A 13,207-nucleotide genomic window follows, 5' to 3' on the forward strand; every position below is an offset into this window, starting at 1 on the left:
CGCATTTTAACACAATCATTATTCGAATTAATAGTTAATTGTACTGTCGAACAAGCACTTTAACAAATGAAACTCTCTCTTTTTTCTGTTTAGTCTTCAGAACCACTGTAAGATATTACGTCAGAGGATGAATGAAGATGATATGTACGAATGTAAATGAAGTGTAGTCTTGTACAGTCTCAGGTCGACCATTCCCTAGAAGTGTGGTTAATTGAAACCTAACCCCTAAAGAACACCGAAATCCACGATCTAGTATTCAAATCCAAATAAAAGCCTTTACTACCACAGAACTCTCAACTTCGAAATCAGCTGATTTGCGATGACGAGTTAACCACTAGACCAGCCTAGTGGGCAAATTAAGTTCTACAATGAAATTAAATTAATGAAACAAAAATAAAATATAAAAAATAATATGAAATTGTTAATCATAATTTTAACTATAAAAAATTTAACCAGTAATGAAAATAAACTTGCTGTTTAAGCAATAAATATTGCAGAACACATTTGTGCACAACTCTGATTCAAGAAGTGATAATTGCAAACTAATTCTATTACGAATGAAAGAAACAATAATCCTGGGTCAAGTTATTTCAACCATTCAATTTTGAGAATTCATATGAATTTCAAATAACCAAAAAATTGAGGAATTAAAGAAATGGCAAAATTAAAGAAAGATCTCATAAAAATAAAAATTAAGATAATACAACACACTAGAACTTTTAAATAAAGAAAATAATGGTGCATTTAAAAAATGTTACAAATAGGCTTTTGAAACTTTTTCTAGCGTAAAAAATCATGTACTTGAAATCATGGATGATACTTAATTATTAACTCTGAAAAACTAACAGGGTGATTTATATTTAATCTAATTAAATATAGGCATTACTAATTTTACAGTAAATCATTAATGATGATCTTTAGTACGATACTATGATTCAAATGCAGAACCTTTCGAATAAAAGGCAGAGATGATGCTACCACTCCACCAACAGACAGGTCAGCATTTCCAATTTTTTTTATTAAGAAAATTACAATCCTAATATAGATTTGAACTCAGAACTTTTAGATTTTAGATTTTATGTTGTTACCATTATGTTAAAAGGTTGACCACTGAATATAACAATAGATTTCATAAAATTAACATAAAGTAAACCAAACTGATACCAAACATTGGCTGATAATGATTAAATGGTAACATAAAACTTACGTCGTAAATTTATTTAAATACTAAAGAATCTACAAAAAGCCTTACCTAAAGATTTCAATGTTCTACACTCTGAACATACAGCAAGCCTATTTAGCAACTGAATAACATGAATACGATTTACAGCCTGCAGAATCTATTACATTACAACTCTATTAAGAATCCTACGCATGCGTAGATGATATCTATTTCAAAAATTGAATTACAAAGATGTATACACATATATGTAAAATAGATTTTATATATATATATATATATATATATATATATAGATAGATAATACCATTATCTACAAATAAGTTTCATAAAAGAAAATGAAAAAGAAAAGTTGATACCACCGAAGAACAAAATTAATTAAGAAGTTAGATAATGAAGAAGGAAAATTTATACCACAAATAAATAGAAGAACATATGAAAATGTAAAACCAATCATTTTATCTCGTTTATGACAGCACTAACTTTTAAATTTGAATCCAATAATAAAATACAATAGAAAGAATGATTCGGAGCTCATTATTTTACATTACTTTAAATGAATATCGAAAATCGGCTTCTGTAATTAATACGATGTAGGCATCAATTACAAGCTTTTGTCAGCTTCTTTCTTTATTAAGATGATACATCATTAAGACATTAATTACTAGCCTTCTGCATTCTTTGGGTAGTCTGATAACAGGCAACAGGCAGAGTAGACTGTTTTCAGTCTATTTTCCCTTACAAGAGCTGCAAAGTCATAAATATTAGTAAAATCTTCTGCCAAATGAACTGGTAACATTTAAAACCAGAATAAATTTAATCAATAATATATCCCTAGTTTGGTTCTTGGTTTAAAACTACCATTTTTGGCGTAGATCATAATATACTCCTAGAACATCTCTTCAAAAAACTGAATTTACAAAAAAAAATTTTGAGTGATTTTAACTATATTTGACTGAATTAGGAGACTTCATTTTACTTGGTAAAGACAACAGTTTGAAATCATTAAGTATTTCATACTATTATTATTTAAATCTAATCAGGCTGTGTTCCATTACCAGTGAGTTGCACAGGTCCTTATATTTTGAATATGAAGTGAGTAAAGAGTATTGGACAGCCAAGAGGATCTAATTTCTTTTTGTGAAAGAAGGAATCAAAGCAGAAAAAGAGGGTGGATGAAAAGAAAAACGATCTAAGAAGTATGATATGAAAACAAACCCAAAAGTTAGATTCAAGACCATTTCCAAGCTGCAGGGGCCAATCCTGCCCACAACTTGTTTGAAGATCAGGATATTTTTACCCAGAAGTAAATCCTTATCAATGATTTTTTCTTAAATATATGTTGCAACAAAACTTTTTTTTTCTTTTTAGTTCATGAACTAACGAGACTTCAAAGAACAGATCAGACTTCCTCAGCAACAGTTATGCCCATCTTCCAAGTTGTGCAGTATGTAAAAATACCCAACTTAACTAAAATATCATTTAATGGAAGGGTGTATTTAGGTTCTTGAAATTAAAAATCAGAAATAACTGCTTATGACATCTGTTCTCAAAAGAAATCAATATTAGATGTACCAAATCGATTTTCTCAAACCAAATTAAACGTGACAGAATTTTAGGCTTAAATAAAAATAAAAAATTCAGTGAAGTGTTGCATAAATTTCCCAGCTTTTCCCTAACCAAAACTTTATTTCAAACACCCATCTGGGTTATTAAAATTTAATGATTTTATTATTTTTACATAAAATCGATCAAATAAATTATGAAATACAAATACGAAACGATTTATGATAAAAAATACAGTAAATATCTCACTAATATGTACCAGAAACTTTAAAAATGTTACCTTCTGTAAAAATTAATAAATCCGTTATTTATTTCCACTATAATGAAACATTTTAATTCAATTTTCTGCATTAATATAAAATGTATTTAATGATAATTGAACTAAACTAATAAATGTTAAATCAGGTACCACCACCTTACTCGTTGTCTGTAAAGGTGCAGACTGGAATTTATGCTCTGGCAATTTTATGCTTATCCTCATGCATTCCACTTTAATAATTTCAGCGTATTACAAGTGTTTATCAAGCAATTTGAATAAATAAGTTGTCATTTTGGATACATTAAAATATTTAATAATTAATCTAATAAAATGTTATTCAATACTATTTACAGAGCTATTATGATTACGAGATTTTAATAACCACCAATTTCAAATTTTACAAGGTAAAATATTTCAATCCGTAATTAAGATATACATTTTATTGGAAAAAAAAACAAAAAAAAAACAAAGAAATACAAAATTTCTTTTAGTTTCCCATTTAGATAGTGAAATAACTGTAGAAGGGAAAGTACTGTAATCAGTCCAATTTGGGCATATGCAGTTTTCACCGGACCTTGACATTTTGACACCTAAGGAACCCCAAAAACCATATGGAAATTCTCCAGATGTTAATAATGTTCATATGTACATGTGTGTTCAATTTTAGCCTTCAAATCACCTTATATCTCAGAATTACTGGACCAATCTTGGCCAGTTTACTTCTATATACGGGACATTCATGCCATTAAATTTTCATCCCAAAACATCACGGGGATGAGGCTGTAGAGCAAGGTCACCTTTAATATCCCGAGATTTTGCCATTGTTATGATCATATTTTTCTTAGGTACATTTGTTACAATTAAAAAATAACATTTGAAAAAATTTATTTTTGCAAAATCGCACCCTCACCCCAAAAAATGCGCTAAATTACTGCTATGCTGTGAAGTCACAGATGAGTGGTACAATTAAATGATTAAATAATATTTTAAGTGAAAAAGAGTAATTCGGTTTGGCTGAGTATCAAGGTCGAGCTTGATCGTTCAGAACGCGGCTAAAGCCGCCTTCCAAGTAAGTCCTACAACTAAATTGTCAGCTTTTCTTTTTTTTTGTAAGCCATAAGTTTCATTTCTTCCCTAATTTGCACAGTAATGGTCTAAGAGGACAAATGAAGCGAGATACAGGATTTGTGTACATGAACCTTTTTTTTACTATGATGTCCTGAATCAGTCCCTAAATATAACACCTACCAGGTCAACCTATTGGGAATAAAATAAAAAAAAAAAAAATTGATTCCGTAATGCCCATTTGTCTGATGGGGGTTGAAAATCAGCTCAAAACTGGGATATATACACTCGTGTGTGTGTGTGTGTGTGTGTGTGTGTGTGTGTGTGTGGGTATATATTACAAAATATTTGTACAAATTTTTTAGTTAAAATTTTTTGGAGATATTAAGTGAAAATCGTGCAGAAATAATGTTGAGTATCCTACCACTCTTAATTCTGATTGGCTTAAAATATTGGAATTTTAAATAACTTAATAGATACCGTTTTTTTGTTTAACCTCCGGGTCCGCAGTCAAGCAATTCTTTCGGCACAGGATGAAATGAGTGTTTTGTAGAGTTTGTGAAAAATGCCATGCCTGACCGGGATTCGAACCCAGGACTTCCGGGTGAAAGGCCGAGACGCTACCACTCGAATCACGGAGGCCGGCAACTTAATAGATACCTACTTTTATCGTACAAAAACTCAATTTTCTACGACCATTACAAAAAAAGTAAAATATTCAAAATAAAGGAAACTAACCCTCTCCCTTTTTTAATTATCCCCAAAATTTAATGGTCTATACACAGAAATTTTCTGACTAATTTTCGAAGAATTTATATAAGTCAGACCGGAGACATTAATCAAAATACAAGCCAACACACACGTACGTTCAGGAAATTTCTATTTTTTTTTTTTTTTTTTTTTTTACTTTTTTGACAAAAACCCAACACCGAAATTTTGGAACGATCTACAAGAGATCCAAAAATCGCGCACATCAAAATTAAAGTGTATTTAAATAATAGTCTAGTTGAAAAAGTTCTATCGGCTACCGCAAGATAGCACTATAGGTATTAACACAATCATTATATGCATTAAATAGTTAATCATACTGTTGAACAAGTAGGTGAACAAATGAAGATCTCTCTTTTTTCTGTTTAGTCTTCGGAACCACCGTAAGGTATTACTTCAGAGGATGAATGAAGATGATATGTATGAATGTGAATTAAACTGTAGTCTTGTACATTCTCAGGTCGACCATTCCTGAAATATGTAGTTAATTGAAATCCAAACACCAAAGAACACCAGTAGTCAGAATCTAGTATTCAAATCCGTATAAAAGTAACTGCCTTCACTAGGATTTGAAGCCTTCGGCTTCGAAATCAGCTGATTTGCGATGACGAGTTTAACCACTAGACCAACCCGGTTGGTTTCCTATGAGGCTATGTTAAAGAAAAGGTCTATAAAAACAGGAACACACATTGGAAGAGATAAAGATGAATATAACAACGGAGATTAACAACATCAGTATACACATGCTCCATAAAGCGACTTCAAACATGATATAATGAGTTCGTACATGCATTACTGAACGAGGCAGCCGTTTTGAGCATATGTAGTGAAAATAAATAAATCTTTAAATATTATTACTTAATGTCTTATTTTCTTTTTATTACTTTGACGTGCGCGACTTTTGGATCTCTGTATGTATATACCTTCCCTTTATAGCTGTATCTGCAATACAATAACAGTAGTAACGGTAAAATAATTAATAAATACTCGAAAAGAAAAATCCGATATCGATATCGAAATTCAATATGTCTAAAACCATTAAAACCCTGTTAGATATGTCGTCATTCCCTTTAATTTTATTATCAAACTAATTTGTTTTTACGCATATTAGATAATAATACAAAATGTTTTTTTTATAGGTAGTGACAATCGACATAGAAAATATATACTGATATGTAGGAGACAATATTAAATTTATTAAAACAAATTCTAAGTATTTATTTATTATTTATAAAGCAGTGATATATGTATATATTTTTAAAACCGCAATATTAATTTTTACTTCCTTGTACGAAGTAAAGGAAGCATTGTGATAGTGAAAAATTTCGGTTTTCAGATTTCAACAGAAATATTCATTTTGACCATCCCCGAATCTATTTAGACTAATTTCGACGTGATATCTATACGTACGTATATATCTCGAATAACTCAAAAACGATTAACTGAAGAATGTTGAAATTTTGGATTTAGGATTTTGGATTGCAGTAATAACCCTCATGTGAGAGCTTTTCAACGTTGAATCATAAGTGTTCTTAATTTCATTGGTTCCAGATTTATAGCCAAATGAAAATTTAATTAATGAAATATTTGGTTCTTACAAGGGGAAGACAGATCGGTTCGAATCAGGCTTCATCTCCTTTTTTTTAACATTTATTTTTTTTTTTTATTTAAATATATTGATTTATTAATAATTATTAACCTCTGATTGTAAAAAAACGTTTTACGGCAAATAATAATTCAATAACAACAATAAAAAAAAGAAATGAAAATATATTAGAAGTTATTAATGAAATAAAATTTTATGTATTTTTCATTTTAAAATAAAAATTAAATAATAAAAATGTGTATATGTAATTTAGTAGGCGTACAAGGAAGTCATGTGTTGTCCACACCAGATTTTTTTAATACAGTAATTATCGACATATTACCAATATCATTATTAATATTCGATACTTAGTTACAATCTGTGCAGACATATACTACATATTTATAACATAACTACACACACACACACGCCCATATTTTCCGTCTGGCGTTAAGTAGGAGTTTTACAGCCAGATGCTGTTCCTAACGCAAACCTACTTCAGAGAAAGAAATCTGTAACGTATGACAAACTGCTATGAATTAGAAATATGTGGTAAATATGCGCACAGACTGTATTAAAAGCTTGAATAATTTTTTTTTTTTGTACAACAGAACAGTTTCTTGAGCCTTTGTATATTGTACATTGGATACAAAAACTAATATACCCATATACGTTAATATATACAAATCAATAGCAAGTTTACATGTATATAAGTAATAATAAATGCAAGTTATGAATCTGTGCATAACATAAAAATGATAGTAATAAAATAATAATAATAAACATGCTAATATGTCCGTAATTACGATGTTAAAAATAACTTATATTACGGTTTTAGAAACACCAAGAAAGGATATCGGTTATGTTAATAAGAGCTAATCTATTATCGAAAACCCAAATAAGTGATTGGCATTCGTTTCCATCCTATCTTCACTTTTACTACAATTACATCATTTATATTAATTTTGAAAGAAAATATTCTAAAGAGCGTTTGTTTCCTGCGAACAATTGAAAATTAATTTATTACAAAAAAAAATTCTTGTGCAATTCTACGCAATAAGACCGACTTTTGTTATTTTATTTTATGTAATATTTTTTATTTAATTATTTTGAATAAATTTTTGTTCAACAAATATATACACAACATAAATTAAATGAGAAAACTAAAAGAGATTTTTTTAAATTTAATATTAAAATATATTTTCTTTTATAAACATATTATTATAACCGTAATTTGATGAAATAATTAAAAATAAACGCGTAGACTCTACACGTAAGCATCAAGTTTAAACTCACTCACCATTGTGATTCATTGCATAAGCGCGTATGAAAGATACACCATTACAAAGTCAACATAACCTCAATTTGAGGTTGTCGACCCTTTTTATCCTGTTTAGCCTCCGGGAATCACCGTCAGGTATTACTTGAGAGGATAATACGAGGTGCGACAATAAAGTAATGAGACTGATGTGAAAAAAATGTTGCTTACCGTTTTAGTCATGTTTAGTGTTGTCTCTTCAAAGTAGTTCCCCTCTGACTGCACACACTTATTCCAGCGCTTCTGCCATTGATGGTTACATTTCTGGAACTCATCTTCTGTAATATCCTCCAAGACTCTCGTCGCAGCTTTTTGGACATCTTGTGTTGTTTGAAAATGGTGTCCCTTGACCGCCATTTTGACTCTTGGAAATAGAAAAAAGTCGCACGGAGCGATATCTGGTGAATAAGGTGGCTGTGGTAGTACTGAAATTTGTTTTGAGGTTAAAAATTGCTGTATCGAGAGCAGTATGGGATGGCGCATTATCGTGATGCAGAATCCAATTATCAGCAATGCTGGCACGGACACGAAGAACTCGTTTACGAAGTCTTTCTAAAATTTCCTTGTAGAAATATCAGTTAACTGTTTGTCCAGGAGGCACCCACTCTTTATGAACAATTCCCTTGAAATCGAAGAAGCACACACGCATGCATTTCACTTTTGACTTTGACATGCGAGCCTTTTTTTTTGGTCTGGGGGATCCCTTTGAGCACCATTCCGAACTTTGGCGTTTTGTCTCTGGATCGTATTGAAAAAACCAAACTTCATCACCAGTGATAACATGGCTCAACAAATCTGGATTGATTTATGTTTGCTCGCACAGATCGGCTGCCACATTTTTCCGTGTTTCTCGCTGTTGTTGTGTGAGATTTTTGGGGACCGTTTTTGCACAAATCTTTCTCATACCAAGATCTTCAGTTAATATTAGACGAACCGTTTCTCGATCGATATTGAGTTCTTCTGCAATCATTTTCACGGATAATCTTCGATCAGATCGTACGATTTCACGCACCCTGGTCAAGTTGACATCTGTCCGTGAGGTTGATGGTCGTCCACTGCGGTCTTTATCTTCAACATTCGTTCTGCCATCACTAAAAATTTTATGCCACCGAAAAACTTGAGCTCTTGACATAACCTCCTCTCCAAAAGCCTTCTGAAGCTTACCGTAAGTTGTCGTCGCGTTTTCACCCGATTTAACGAAAAAAGAAATGGCATACCGTTGCGCAATATTTTGCGGTTTCATTTCTGTGACGAGAGACACAAACACGTGTTAACTTATTACAGCACAACTCACGATTGAGCAGTTGCATCAATGTGCCGCTTGGACTAGAAAAAGCTTATAGACCAAGGTCAAAGATGGTGTGCCAACGCAAGCTGCAGGGTTGCCACAACTTGCAAAGAAAAATCAGTCTCATTACTTTATTGTAGCACCTCGTATGTATGAGTGTAAGTGAAGTGCAGCCTTGTACAGTCTCAGGTCGACCATTCCTGAGTCGTGTGGTTAATTGAAACCCAACCACCAAAGAACATCTGTGTCCACGAGCTAGTAATCAAATCCGTATAAAAGTAACTGCCTTTACTAGGACTTCAACGTTGGAACTCTCGACTTCGAAATCAGCTGATTTGCGAAGACGCGTTCACCACTAGACCAACCCGGTGGGTGAGGATGTCGAGCTTAAATTGAGCTTAACTGAAAAACGACTCAACCAATCTTCATCAAATATTCAGAAGCACAACTTTAGATTCACTACTCAACCCTATTTAAATTTCAATGAAATTGATCAAGTAATTTTGGAGATTTTCGAACCAAAACTTTTACACATAAATGGAATTTTTGAAATCCTCATTCCTCAAAACGTGAAGAAAATCCATTTTCACTTCCTAATCCCACCATGCGACCGAAAAAATACCTCAAACTAAGGTTATGTTGTCTCTTTTCGACTTTAAAATGAGGTAACTCATGAACGACTCAATCAATCTTCAACAAATTTTTACATGGACAACTTCAGATACACTAATAAAGCAAATCTACATTTCAATGAAATTGATGAAGCGTTGTAAAGATTTTCGAGCCAGAAATTTTATGAAGGAAATTACATTTTAAGTGAATGGTATTTTCGTATTGTTAATACCTTACAACCTTAAGAAAATTCCAATCCCATCGGGCGACCGAAAGTAAAACCATACTTTTATTTCGAAAAATCGGTAAAAAGTATTATACAATGTTTTCTTGCAGTGCAAGAGTTAATTTATGAATTTATAATTTCCATGGTAAAGTGGTAGCGTCTGATCTACCATCCGGAGGCCCCGGGTTTGAATCCCAGTCGGTTATGGCATTTTTCATAAGCAAAAAAATTTCTATTTTATATATTCTCATAAACAAGCTTTTTTTAAGGTTCTGTGGTGAATTAATTCATCAATTTAAAGAAAAATAATTAATTAAATATAACACAATATTCTTCCGTTTACCAATTACGATCTAATAGTAAAATAAAGTCTGTAAAAATCTTGAAAAAAATTACTTCAAATATTTTTTTTAATTATATGTTATTTTCTTTCATTTTTACTAACTTGTACGAAGTAAAGGAAGTATTGTGATCGTGAATTATTTCGGTTTTCGGATTTCAACTGAAATATCCATTTTGACTAGTTTCGGCGTGACGTCTGTACGTACGTATCTCTTATAACTCAAAAACGATTAGCCGTAAGATGTTGAAATTTTAGGTTTAGAACTATTGTAACATCTAGTTATGCATCTCCCCTTTTAGTTGCAATCGACTGGACCAAGTGTCAAAAAAAAGCCCAAATTCGAAAAAAAAATTGGATTTTGGACTTTTTCTTAGCTGCAGTAATAAGCCCTCACTGAGAGCTTTTCAACGAAATATCATAAGTGGTACTTATTTTCATTGGTTCTAGAGTTATAGCCAAATAAAATTTTAATTAATGAAATATTTGGATCTTATAAGGGGAAAGCACATCGGTTCGAATGAGACTTCATCTCCTTTTTTTTTAATTGAAATACGTTTATGTATTAATAATTGTTAATCTCTGATTTACGATAAATAATTCAATAAAAAAAAAAAAAAATAGAAAAAATATTAGAAGTGATATGTACTTTTTATTTAAAAAAAAAAAAATATTTATATGTAATTTAATAGGCCTACAAGGTGTCCACAATCTTATGTGGTGCCCATATAAGATTTTTTTTTAATACAAAATACTGATCACTGAATTTAAAAAAAAATCAGAACTTCAGTTAAAAATTTTTAAGAGGGTACATAAAATTTTTTTAATATGAGAATTTATATTTAATTTTTATTTAATATGAGAATTTTTTAATACGGTTCCGATGAAAGCGGATCTGTTATTACTGTTCGTAGAGAGTTTTTTTAATATGAGAATTTATATTTAATTTTTATTTAATATGAGAATTTTTTAATACGGTTCCGATGAAAGCGGATCTGTTATTACTGTTCGTAGAGAGTTTTCATTTCGAGAATGGCCGTGATCCTCACACTAAAGACTCTATTAAACGTTGGTACCAACAGTTTAAAGATACAGGAAGTGTAGTACACAAAACAGGTGGTGGTAGATCTCCTTTCTCAAAGGAAGTTGTGAATCGATTAAGAGAAACCCGGGTAAATCGACTCATCGTGCGAGTTTAGAACTGAAAATACCACAATCGACAATTGTGAAGGTTTTATAGAAGCGCCAAAACTTAATGTATATAAAATTCTGTCTACGCACGCGATTGAAAGTGACGATAAAATACGCGATAACAAGTTTGCCGTGATCATTCTTGATCAAGTGAACGAAGATTATGCGTTTTTAGAAAAAGTAATCTACTCTCACCAAGCAACCTTCCATTTTTCTGATCACGTCATAACTGTCGGATTTGAGGTAGCGAAAATCCTCGTGCCGTTTTACAAGCACAACGTGATAGCCCGAAAATTAACGTTTGGTGTGGGTTGACTGGTTATGAAGTGATAGGACTCTGCTAAATGAACGGTTATTAACGCAAGTTATCTAGACATGTTACAACAGAAGTACGCTGTACCCCTAATTGAACATCGGCAACCTGACATTTACTTCTAACAAGACAGCGCACCACTACAACACTACGTTATACATGTTAGAGTATATCTACATAAACAATTTTCTCAAAGTCGGTTTCGCCGCGACGGACCGATTGATTCCCTGGCCACCTCTATTCCCTAGCAGGTTACGCAATTAGGTTTCTTTCTTTGCGGTTTGTCAAAGACAGGGTATACGCAACGAAGTTTGTCAATATCAATGAACTAAAAAGAAGAATCGAAGGTGTAATTAATGAAATAACTACAGATATTCTTAGTAATGTGTGGTGTGAAAGTGAATATCGTCCAGACCATTGATTCTCAAACTTTTTCGCCAAGCGCCCACACTGAGAATCAAAATTTTTCTAGTACCCCCAACATTTTTAAACTTAATACCTGTTAAAAATAATAATAGCAATTTCTGTTTTTAAGATGCGCTCTTAAAAACAAGAACTGTAACACTAAGAAAGGATCTTTTTTGAAATTCCGAGATTAGGGGTTTTAAAATGGAATAACAAAGATAATTACTATTTTTTTTTTTTTTTTTAATTTCTCGGTAGCAATTGAAGATATCAACTTCATTTTTGTTGAATGTAAATTTCATTTAAATATCCAAAAACCAATTCCGAGATTATTCGAAATTCGACCTTGAAAGGGGTGAAGAAAGGTAAAAATTTTCAACAACGATTGCAAAATTTCCCATTTCCGACAATACTAAACGAGATATTCAGTAAATCTAGACTTGAAAATACTCTTTAGATAAATATTTAAAAATCATATTTGGTTATTTTTAATTTCGATTTTTTAAGGGGTGCAACGGTGTACGGCGCGCCGCCTCAATTAACACAGCCACTGTTACTGTATGTGCGACGCGACTGGCTGCATCTGCCTCTGCTTAATTAACTGAAAAACGTAAAAAAATTGACCGCGACGGGAAAGCAAGTAAACATATGGCGCGGACGATATCGCGACGGAGATTCTAGATAATTATATTTCGTAACGATATTTTGATCAAAATTTTACTACGGTTTCCCCTGAACCATCCAACATGGGGCACTTACTATTTTTCATCCTGATGTGATTTACGAGGTGTGGCTATCAAGCCACACCTCCTAAATCACGTTATTATTAACGTTATTTAGTCGTTATTATTTAACAATAATTAGACTAATGCTGTAAATATTTTATCTTAAATTTATAGATATTTAGTTATTATCCCCTTCAATTTCAATATACATCTCCTTTATCCCTCAAAAAGCTCCATGCGAATTTTCCATTGTTCGACACAGTGCTGCAAGTCTTTTTCTGTGAGCTCTTTCATGACGCGTGCTGCTTTTTCTTTTACGGCTTCAACGGTCTGAATCGTGTTCCTTTTAATCCAGATTTGACCTTG

The 13,207-nt window shown here is 31.9% G+C and overlaps 1 protein-coding gene across 1 annotated transcript in view; it reads right to left on the reverse strand.

Moving 5' to 3' along the window:
- Positions 1-13,207, reverse strand: part of LOC142331990 (ankyrin repeat and SAM domain-containing protein 1A-like) — a 313,191-nt gene that overhangs the window by 182,172 nt on the left and 117,812 nt on the right. The gene's annotated exons all lie outside the window — the stretch shown is intronic.

Source organism: Lycorma delicatula, chromosome 11 (assembly GCF_047948215.1).
Source record: "Lycorma delicatula isolate Av1 chromosome 11, ASM4794821v1, whole genome shotgun sequence".
In the NCBI taxonomy this organism is placed as follows: Eukaryota; Metazoa; Arthropoda; class Insecta; order Hemiptera; family Fulgoridae; genus Lycorma; species Lycorma delicatula.